General features: G+C 41.7%; 1 pseudogene; it reads right to left on the bottom strand.

Annotated features, from left to right (window-relative positions):
• Nucleotides 1–8,452: 8,452 nt before the first annotated feature.
• On the bottom strand, nt 8,453–10,641 carry LOC146810400 (E3 SUMO-protein ligase KIAA1586-like; annotated as a pseudogene).
• Nucleotides 10,642–10,905: the final 264 nt, after the last annotated feature.

The raw sequence follows: 10,905 nt of genomic DNA, 5'->3' as shown, positions 1-10,905 counted from the left end.
ATTAAATGTTTTAAGTGTTACCAGTTTATTCCAATCAAGATGGCTTCAGGTGTGCCATACTTTTGTCATAATGAAGACAGTAAGCGCTCTAGTTGTTTTTAAGAACACTCTGGGACATTCTGTCATTGGGCTATACTTGGGCTACATCTGGGTGATATTTGGGCTACATTTGGGCTCTTTTGTCTCTGATGGCCATCTTGGGAGACTTATTTGTTATGAAGTTTCCTAATTTCCTCATTTACTGCAGTCTCCTCAGTAGGAAATACTTTCAGTTTTTTACTTTGATTCCATCAAGAAGGCATTCAGATGTGTCACACATTTGCCATAAATTCAGAATGTTAGCACTCTTTTTGCTCATTAGATCACTGTAGTAAAGTTACTGCTCACCAGGGAAAACTGCTGCTGGTATTGAAAATGCATGTTTCAGTCTGCATGTCAGAATTTTTTAATGAAATAAAAGAGGATTTCAGAAGTCAAAATGTGCCCTAGTTTTTCTTTCTGCAGCACTAATCATACTTGTTATGGAAAAATGAACCCCCTCATTTTGTTCCTTTTTAAATTAAATGTTTTAAGAGTTACCACTTTAATCCAAGCAAGATGGCTTCAGGTGTGCCATACGTTTATCATAAGTAGGACTGTTAGCGCTCTAGTTGTTCTTTGGAACACTCTGGGAAGCTGCAGTAGAACACAAAGGAATCAACTGACAGTCTCTGCCCTTGTTGGATGTACATGTTTTACTGAGAATGTCAGACTTCATTCTCACATGACTGAGAAAGATAATGTGAATTTACAGAAAATAAGCTCTCAGTTTATCTTATAGATCACCTTCCAAACCTCTGTGGGAAAAGTATGAGAAAATATTTTTCTCTCAATCATGATATCCCAGCAGAAGGCTTTTTCACATGGTGAAATCACCTTAGAACATACCACAATTCCTAAAATGAGTATGGTACCATCAACAAATGATTTATAATGTAACTAAAGTCTTAAAACCCTCTATTAACTGCAATGCTTTTTAATGAGGTGCTATCATGTATATTGGTCCCAAGATGGCTGCCAACACTTCTTGGATGAAGTCAGTCAGTCAGTCAAAGCTTTTATTTCGGTAAAATACCATAAAAAGACATAAATACAAAAATACATTAAAAGACATGATTAAATAACATTGTATAGAGTGAAATCCATTAAAACATTAAAACAGTTCCATAGAACAAACACCATAAAAACAAGATCTGTTCCACGAGACGGGAAAAAAGTTAGAATTGATCCAGGGCCAGTAATATACACATATACCTCAAAGTACTATGATGATGAACAAGGTAGTACTGAATCAGGGGGCTGAGTAGCAAAAGACAAAAATTTGGACCTGGCAAACCACATTGAGAGGAGGAATTTAGCCATTGCAAAGACTACCAAAGGGGTGGTGTCATATTTCAGAATTCTGAACACCTCCTTGTAGTCCCTAAGGCCCCTAGACTTGCATAGCTGGATGATCCATTTTTTTCGTGCAATAGTGTATAAGGGGCAAAAGAGAACAACATGCAACTCTGTTTCGCGAATGGCAGAGCATAGGGGGCAAGAGCTAACGGGGTTAGCAACGTTAGACCATCTATGGGTGAAATCTCTCAGTGGAAGGGAGCCGTGTCTAAGCTGTATATAAAGTTTCTTAGCCAGAGGAGGTTGGATCACGTCTAGGAAGACTTCAAATTGGGGGCTACACTTAATATCCAAAAAGGTATCAGTGAGCCTACCCAGGGAGGAATGGAGTAGGATACCCTTCCTAAAGGATTTCAAAACCTCCCTCAATAAGTTCTTCGAAATTGTACGGCAGGTCACTTCCGGTGCAGACCATAAATTCCTCATCCCTATTAGGTTGCAAAGGTTTTTTATGTGGGCAAGCCAGGGGATCTTATCCGAATTGCCCCTTGCCAAAATGTCACCGAGGTCGAGCCTATAGCTTTCCAACTCGGGCGTTGACCAAAGACGCCTCCAGAACTGAAGAGGGCGATTCAGGGCAATCTCTTCTATGGAAATCAAACCTAGATCCCATCTCAGAGGGATTAGTGGGGTGCTGACAAGTAAATTCAGCAGTCTCCTAATAAAGGAATTCTCAATAGATGAGAGGGAGGCGGGGGTGGAATATCCCCATAATTCAGCACCATAAAGTGCTCCTCCTCTGGCTTGTGATTTGTAGATTTCCATCGGGGGGCCCAGAGGTTTGCACGAAGAATTATTAAACACCTTCAGGATACCCCCCACTGATTGGGCTAGTCTCAAATTAGCCTTTGCCAAATGGGATCCCCAATTCATTTTATCATTAAGGGTCACCCCCAAATAATCAAACGTGGCAACCCTATCCAATTCAACCTCTCCTAGTTTGGGGTGGGGGCAATTAAGCGAATTGGAACCAAACACCATAAATTTGGTCTTAGAAAGGTTCAGTTCCAGATCCCTGATTTTACAAAACGAGCAAAAGGCCTCTAGTGTACGCTGTATGCCCATGTAAGATTGAGATAACAAGAGCGTATCATCAGCGAACATCAGGGCCGGGACCTTACGTCCCGCCAAAACAGGGGAGTCCAGGTTAGCGGAGCACAAAAGGTACTCTATCAGCCCATTAATGAAGAGGGAGAAAAGGGTGGGGGCCAGGACGCAGCCCTGCCTCACACCCTTCTCTACCGGGAAAGGCCTAGAAAGTTCCCCGCCTCTCCCATATCTCACCCTTGCATAGGTGCCTAGGTGGAGACGTTTGAATAAGTGGCAAAGATAGGGGGGGGGCACCCATCTCTAGCAAAATGGCCCAAAGTTTTTCCCTTTGCACCATATCAAAAGCGGACCGAAGGTCCACAAAGATCAAATACAAATTACCGGCACCCAAGCTGACTGTTTTCCAATAGATCAAGAGTAATCTAAATAATTGATCAATAGTAGAAACCTTAGCTCGGAATCCTGCCTGTAGGGAGGTTAAAATGTGTTGGTCCTCCATCCAGAACTGCAGTCTGGATAATAGGACTCGGGCAAACAGCTTCTGAAGAACGTCAATCAGGCTTATGGGGCGGTAATTGGCTGGGTCCAATGGGGAAGATTTTTTATGGATGGGAATAATTTCTGCACCCAGCCAGGTGTCCGGGATCCTAAGGCCCTGCAAAATAGCATTAAAATATACACATATATAAGGTGCCCAGATTTTTACATCACTTCGGTAGAGGTCACCGGGGATCTTGTCGAGCCCTGGAGCTTTCCCCACCGAAAGGGAATTGAGGGCCAATTCAATCTCTGGGAGAGAAAAGAGGCTAGACTCAATTTCTACCTGGCTCAGCAAATCCATTGCAGTATCAATCTGTGAGAGGCCTGCAACGTTGCTAGCCGGAGGGTTACTGGCCGAGAAGAGGGGTTGGAAATGGGCGAGCCAGACCTCCTCACTAAGATTAGGAATAAATGCTGGGGTGCTGGCTACCGAGCCCGATCGAACAATGTTCCAAAACGCCCTCGAATCACGGTCAGCTAGAGCTTGGAGTAAGTTTTGCCACCTTAGATCCTCCCACTCGGCTTTTGCTTCCTTGATCAGGTCTTTATAGGTGGCCCTGGCTGCCCGGATACTGGACAGCGTGCCCTCTTTCACTTCTATTAGCAGGGCAGACTTAGCCCGCCTACAGGTACCATTGAACCAATGCTCGGGCCTGAGGGGCCTTGGTTTTGAGACCGTGGGGTTGTAGGAGAAGAAGCTAGCCAAACTACCAAGAAAATCCTTGTGAATAGTCTGGAGTTCGAAAAAGCGGGACTGCGGAATATCCCCAGCAGGACTCAAAAGATGGAGGACTGCTTCCAGAGAGCAGGTCACAGCGCTATATAAATCAGCCAACGTTAGATCTTCTTGGATGAAGTGCTGACAGCCAATCAGATCTCAGGATGAGATGTGTGGTTAGGCTCCGCCCACATATATATATGATTTTGCTTTTGATTTTCTCAGAAACTTCTGAACAGATTGACACCAGACCTGCAAAAGGCACTTCCCTGAGCTGAGGACTACCTCTCTGCCAAATTTCAAGTAATTCTGTTCAGCCGTTCGGGCTGTACCTTGGACTAAAGGTCCCTACGGAAAATTGCATGGGGAAAACGTATTTTGGGACCCCCTTTTTTCTCAGCCCCCGCTTGACGAATCCCCCCGAGACTTTCAGGGTAGGAGCGGAGCGGAGCGCCCCACCTATTTTGAAAATTTCGCAAGGATTCGTCAACCGGTGCCAAAGTTATTCCAAATAGAATGTTGCGGATTTCCTATGGAAACACGGTCCTAACTATAACTATCTACTGGCGACCGCCAGTAGATAATATATATATATATATATATATGGCGAGAGGGTTTATAGTTACCTGTAAAACACATTTTCGTGGTAAAGGCATGTATGGTTATGGCATATGCGTGGTAAAGATTTTAAAGATAAGTATAAACCATATATATGTATATATATATTCACTTAAAAAACCATAGGTTTCACACATGTTATAGTTAGGTGGATATTTCACTCGTAAAAAACCAATGAAATTCCCCCGTTATAGTTAGTTCAGATAACTATAACTCGCGCGCCCGCAATCCACTGCACATGACGTCACATATTACATCACTCATGACATGGTCAGTGGCATCACTCATGACATCACTGATGACATTATCCTTGTGATAGAGTGGCGGTCGCGTGAGTTATAGTTATCTGAACTAACTATAACGAGGGAATTTCATTGTTTTTTTACGAGTGAAATATCCACCTAACTATAACATGTGTGAAACCTATGGTTTTTTAAGTGAATTTGCAAGGTTTTTTAAATGCTAATTCCTAACTATAACGTGTGTGAAACCTATGGTTTTTTCAGTGAATTTGTACGGTTTTTTAAATGCTAATTTATTTATGTATTATTATTTTTTTTATATATTTATTTTACAATAAACTACGTATTAAAAAATTATTTTTTTTTTTTTTGGTTTTCACCCTGCGATTTTTTTGGGGGGTTTTCAGGGTGCGTGCACTGTGCGCACACCCACGCGATTTTTTAAAAAAAGGGGGTCAGGAACTCTGTACCCTGCCCCCTTTTCACGTTCGCCACCTTCCTTTTTCACTCTCGCACTGAAAACAAACAAAATGGCGGCCGACACTTCCTGATTTAGACCGATTCGAACGTTGACTAACATGTAACCACCAATCAGAATTACGCTCGCGCACGTTAGGGTGCTCGCACGGTGCGCGCACGGTGCGCGCACCCATGCGCGCGTATAGATATATATATTGTTTTAAATGCTATTTTCTCTGGAAATACTTTACAGATTTACACCAAACCTGCAAAAGGCACTTCATGGACCTTATGGCTACCTCTCTGCCAAATTTCACATAATTCTGTTCAGCCGTTCGGGCTGTAGCTGCGACTAAAGTCCCTATGGAAAAATCCATGGGGAAAACGTGTTTTGGGACCCCCCCTTTATCTCAGCCCCTGCTTGACGAATCACCCAGAGACTTTCAGGGTAGGAGCTGAACGGAGCGCCCCATTAGTTTTGAAAATTTTGCGAAGATTCGCCAATCGGCGCCAAAGTTATTCAAAATAGAATTTTGAGATTTTCTATGGAAACTCGGTCCCAACTATAACTACCTACTGGCGACCGCCAGTAGGTAATGTATATGTATATATATATATATGCGCATACATATATATGTATGTGTGTGAATATATATATATATATATATATATATGTCTTTGCTTATTAAACCCATACCCACCCTAAACCCTAAAAATTCCTATGCCATTAAAAAAAAACACCCACCTTAAACCCTAAAAATTTCCATCCTACCCAAAATCCCATACCCACCTTAAACCCCAAAAATACCATTGACACCCAAAACCCCCCCACCCACCCTAAACCCTAAAAATACCCTTGCAACCCAAACACCCATACCCACAGATAATCCTAAAAAATACCTTTGCTACCTAAAAACTCATACCCACCCTAATCCTAAAAATACCCTTGCAACCCATAAACCCATACCCACTCTGAACCCTAAAATTCCCTTGCCACTCAAAAATTCATACCTACCCTGAACACAAAAAATTCCCTTGCCACCCAAAAATCCACACCTATCCTGAACCCTAAAAATACCCTTGCAACCCAAAAATCCATATCCACTCTGAACCCTAAAAATACCCCTGCCACCCAGAAACCCACACCCACCCTCAACCCTTAAAAATGCCCTTGCCACCCAAACGCCCACACCCACCCTAAACAGACCCTTGTCACCCAAAAAACATATCCACCCTAAACCCTAGAAACACACTTGCCACTCAAAAACCTTTACCCACCCTAAGCCCTAAAAACACCCTTACCCTAACATTTATATCACAGCACTCCGTCACTCCTTAGCTTGCAGCATGGACGGAAACGGACCACCAAATAGTGCCAGAAAGTGAATTTTATTGCCTGCTTGGTCCTGATGCGTTTCGGTTCAACAAGAACCTTGATCACATGATATATAAATATTGCTTGAGAAACTCCTTTCCAAATACAAAGAGAAAAGCCAGCGGCACCAACAAGCTTGTATTCCATTAATATTTTAATAGGTAACGCGTCACACAGGACACGCCCAATAGACATAAGTGAAAAACTTAACATTTTTCTATTTTGCTGTTTTTTTTTATCAATGTAACTTTATGTTGACAAATCGTGTACATTTTGGTCAAATTACATATTTCAGAAATAATATTATCGTGATCTTATTGTTGTCACTTTCCCATCTTATTCACTGATTAGATTGACTGGTATTTGACCACTAAGTTGCACAATAATACTTAACCCTACTTTGGTCAGGATTGCAGTATTTTTTTGTGTGTCTATAGATATGTTTTCTATATCGTGATCATGATAATGTGTCTGCCCCTTAATTACATGCAGATTTCCTGACTCAGGTAAGGCTTCACAATTATTATTGGCACAATTTGTTCACGTGCATGGATTAATCCACAGATTCGTTATCTTAATACTGGGTATAGTACCCCATTCAATGCTTATATCACGTGTCCCTCTTTAGAGAGCCATTCTAATGATTTTATGCAATAATTCATTTAGTTAGATAAAAAGTAAAAGTCTCAGTAAATCAACTAATATTCATTCCAATTAATTGAAACCATTACTTCCATATATAGTATTTTATGATACGGGGTCTAGTAGTTCAAACTGACTTCATTAAGGCTGTTTCAACTCATACTAATATGAAGCAAAGGTTTTTCCGCATATGGATAGCCTTCTTCGTGCATTTAAGCTCCCTAGATGTGAATCTTGCCAATATGACTTTCATGTGTAACTTTCCTTAATTCTGCACAGAAAAAAAGCAGACAATTGTTATTAAACTAACTTACATCGTACTGCATCTACATTGTATCTTAAGTGTATCTGTTTGAAACTCTGGACACCAGAAGATCTAATAAAACAGAAAGAAGTGCAAAAGGAGAAAAAAACAGAACAATCAATTGGCAATACAATTAAAGAGCCTCAAAGACTCTGTGGGTTGCAGGAAACAGCTTCTCATATTATAAATGTGGGTGTAATTCTTCGTCATTATTCATTGCATGGGGAATCAGACACCCCGCTTGTAATATGTATCGGGATTCTAGTCTGCGTAAGGCAGAAATACTATTCCCTCCTCTTGGGTGTCTGGGTACGGTATCAATCCCAAAATATGTTGCCTTGGTCCAATCCCCCTTTTGATGTTCCCGGAAATGCCTTGCTGTATTGTAACTCAAGTCAGAATTGGTAATTGCCCTCCAATGTTCTAAAATGCGTTTTTGTACTGGAAATGTAGTAGAGCCTATGTACCACTTGCCACCAGTGCTTAATTTGTGCCGGTGCTTTCCGGTGCTTATCACCAGCAATTATTTCTCAGGGCCGGGTCTATGTCACTGGGACACTGGTTGAGATTGCCAATGCTTGTTGGTACCGCGTTGCAGTTTTTATGGTCCGTTTTCTGTTTCAAACATCCCGCTATATTGTCTCTGCCTCGGTCGGAAGCGGAAGTTGAGTTGCAGTTGAACCGAAGGGTCAAGAGCAATGTTTCCTCTAATTTCTTTCCTCTGTGTGCGGCAGTGGAGGGTCTCTGTGCTCTGCAACCATGGTTATGTGCGCCAGGAACCAGACCACGGGCGTGTGCAGCGCCAAATGTCACTCCAAACGTTTACTTAAAAAAGTGAAAAGATGGTGCATTTTCACACATACAGCTCCACGTTAAGGGTCTTAGGGACAGTTTGCAAATTGGATAAAGACGCCATGACATGAATTGGTTACACAGGCAAGTACACTTAAGGTTTAGAAAAGCACAAGACTCCAAAAGGTGGTACCATCATAAGATTTTACTAAATATTCTTAACTGGAGCACTGTTCATTGGGTGGGGAAATGTTGAGAGCCTATACAATATCACATATACACAATAAGTTACAAAATTACAGAACATTTACAATTTGATGTGAAAGCTACTGAGTTAAGTTGGGCTATCCCGCCAGAGATAGTTTGTAAAATTCTGACATCCAGGCAAACATGGACTGTGAGAGAGGGACGTTCAGACAAGTCAAGTTGCATCACTAGATGGGTGACAGGGTTGCTTCTCACGGCGATCCTTGCCATTTTTCCAGTGCTGATAAACTTTATCAAGGTCAACTTTCCCATTCAGGAGGTAGGCCTTTGTCCTCATCAGCATATACAAATGCTTCTGCTCTAGTATATTCCTCAATTTACTCTTGATAGTATTCATGAGGCTGAATCCTCGTTTACAATCTGCACTAGATGCTTGAAATGTTGCGCAGACATCAACAAGCTGAGACACCACACTATACTGAGCAGCATTGCGTACTGTGAAATTCACCATGTCTTGAAATATTGTAAATAAACCACCCTTCACATGATATGCCACCACATATTTATAGTCTCTGTATTGTCGAACAACATCCTCTGGTGTTTCACAATCACCCAGGACCAAGACATTTTTATACTTTTCAACAAGTCTTTGTATATTCTCAGTCCCAAAATCAAAATGTGATTGTGTTGATATTGCCTGGATTTCAAAACTTGCCCACTCTTTAAGTTCATCCTCAGGGAACCTTTTTTGCATGTGCTCACAAAGAAGGGAAACAAAAGACAAAATAGGCCCACTTTCAAACTCTTGCCTTTCCTTGTACAACGCCATCATATCTCTTACATTGCTGCTCCAAAAGACAGTGTCCCCCAAATACTGTTCCTTAATTTGGCCAATCTTTGCTCTTGCATACTGTACAGCTTCAACAGTAGTCAAATAACTTTTTTGGAACAGTTTGCACAAAGATGCAAATTCACTCAGAATGTCATTAAGTACTGCAAGGGAAATATGGTAGTTTGAGTCAGATCGCTTTTTGTAACAATATTTAGCAACTGGATCATTCTCTTCAACCTTCTCATGCTCAAAGTACTTAAGATCAGCCTCATAATTCCGAATTAGTGCACCAACTGTAAAATGCCTTGAAAGCCACCGGACTTCATTCAATGGTCGAAAAGAGACCACTTCACAATCAGTGACCAATGCCATTTCATCCAGCTTGGACTTCCTTGCAGGAGATCTGGAGAACACAGTATAGACAGTCCTCAATAATGTCTCCATCTCTTTAATCATTGGAACCCTATTCCAGGCATCATCAACTCCCAAATCTTCTCGATGAGCGACACAATGCTGCTCAACTAGATGGGGAATAGATTGTTTAAGGCGAGTAGCAACACCATTATTTTTACCCAGCATCACAGACGCACCATCTGATGTGAACATGACCATTTTCATGAGGTCCAGTTCATTGGCAGTGTAGAATTCCTTCACAGCAGTAGTGATAGCCTCAGCATTACAACTAGTCAGCTTCACTATGCCCCCAAACAGTGTTTTGTGCTCTGGTGAGGTTACAGGTCGGAACTTGAAGTAGAGAATGAGCATTTTTGTAACAGAAATATCTGTGCTCTCATCAATTATCAATGTGTGATATAAAGCGTTACGAAGTTCTGCCATACCTTCACAGTGTATCACGCTATCTTTCTTGCTCCTCCAGCTGTCTGGTATCTTCACATACAAAGCTAGGTGACCATGGATGTCTTGTACAGATAACATTGAAGTATTCATCTTGACTGCCAGCAACACATTGTTGATGAGAATCTTTATCTCCTCAGGCAGGGATCTTTGTCGTTCAACTACTTCCATTCCATTTGCTTTGTCAGTGGCAGTTTCTGTCAGCATTGCCCGCACTCCAAAACTAAACCTGGCAACAGCACTTCTGTTTCTCAATATCACCATGGCAGACTCGTGAACTTTGCTAATTAGATGGTGTTTCAGGTAATCCAGTTTCCAGCCATCACTCCATTTCTTCCCTGTGGAAAAGTCCCCAACAATCTTGGCTTCTGCACATGCTTTGCAAATCAAGCCCACGTCTGGACTTTATTGAAATAGTTCCCCAAGTTGCACGCGAACCTTGTTTCGTGATTTCTGTGTGTCAGCCTCCACAATTTCTTTCATCCACTCTTCCTTGAATACAAAGCAACATTTCTTCCTTTGTGGTGAAGCATCACACTCTGCAGAAGGTACAGCTTTGCGCTTGAACATATTTGCGATAACTGGGTTTAGCCTGCTATGCCACAAAGCCTGCAAAATAAAGGAACATGGTTAAAGTTGATGCCTATGCTCATGATTGCAATCTGTCACTTAATACTGAGGCATCTCCGGCATAACGTAGAGTGTAATTACCTGGATTTTTCTGTCCACTGCCCTGCCCTTTCAAACTTAAATGTAGCACTGTCCGTAGAGCCTGCAATAGAAGTAAAGATTGTCACAGCACATTGTGAATTTGTAATACAGAAATATACCATG

This window comes from Triturus cristatus, chromosome 7 (assembly GCF_964204655.1).
Source record: "Triturus cristatus chromosome 7, aTriCri1.1, whole genome shotgun sequence".
Taxonomy (NCBI): domain Eukaryota; kingdom Metazoa; phylum Chordata; class Amphibia; order Caudata; family Salamandridae; genus Triturus; species Triturus cristatus.
The sequence above is the reverse complement of the archived record's forward strand: the minus strand, read 5'-3'. Positions and strand labels throughout refer to the sequence as shown.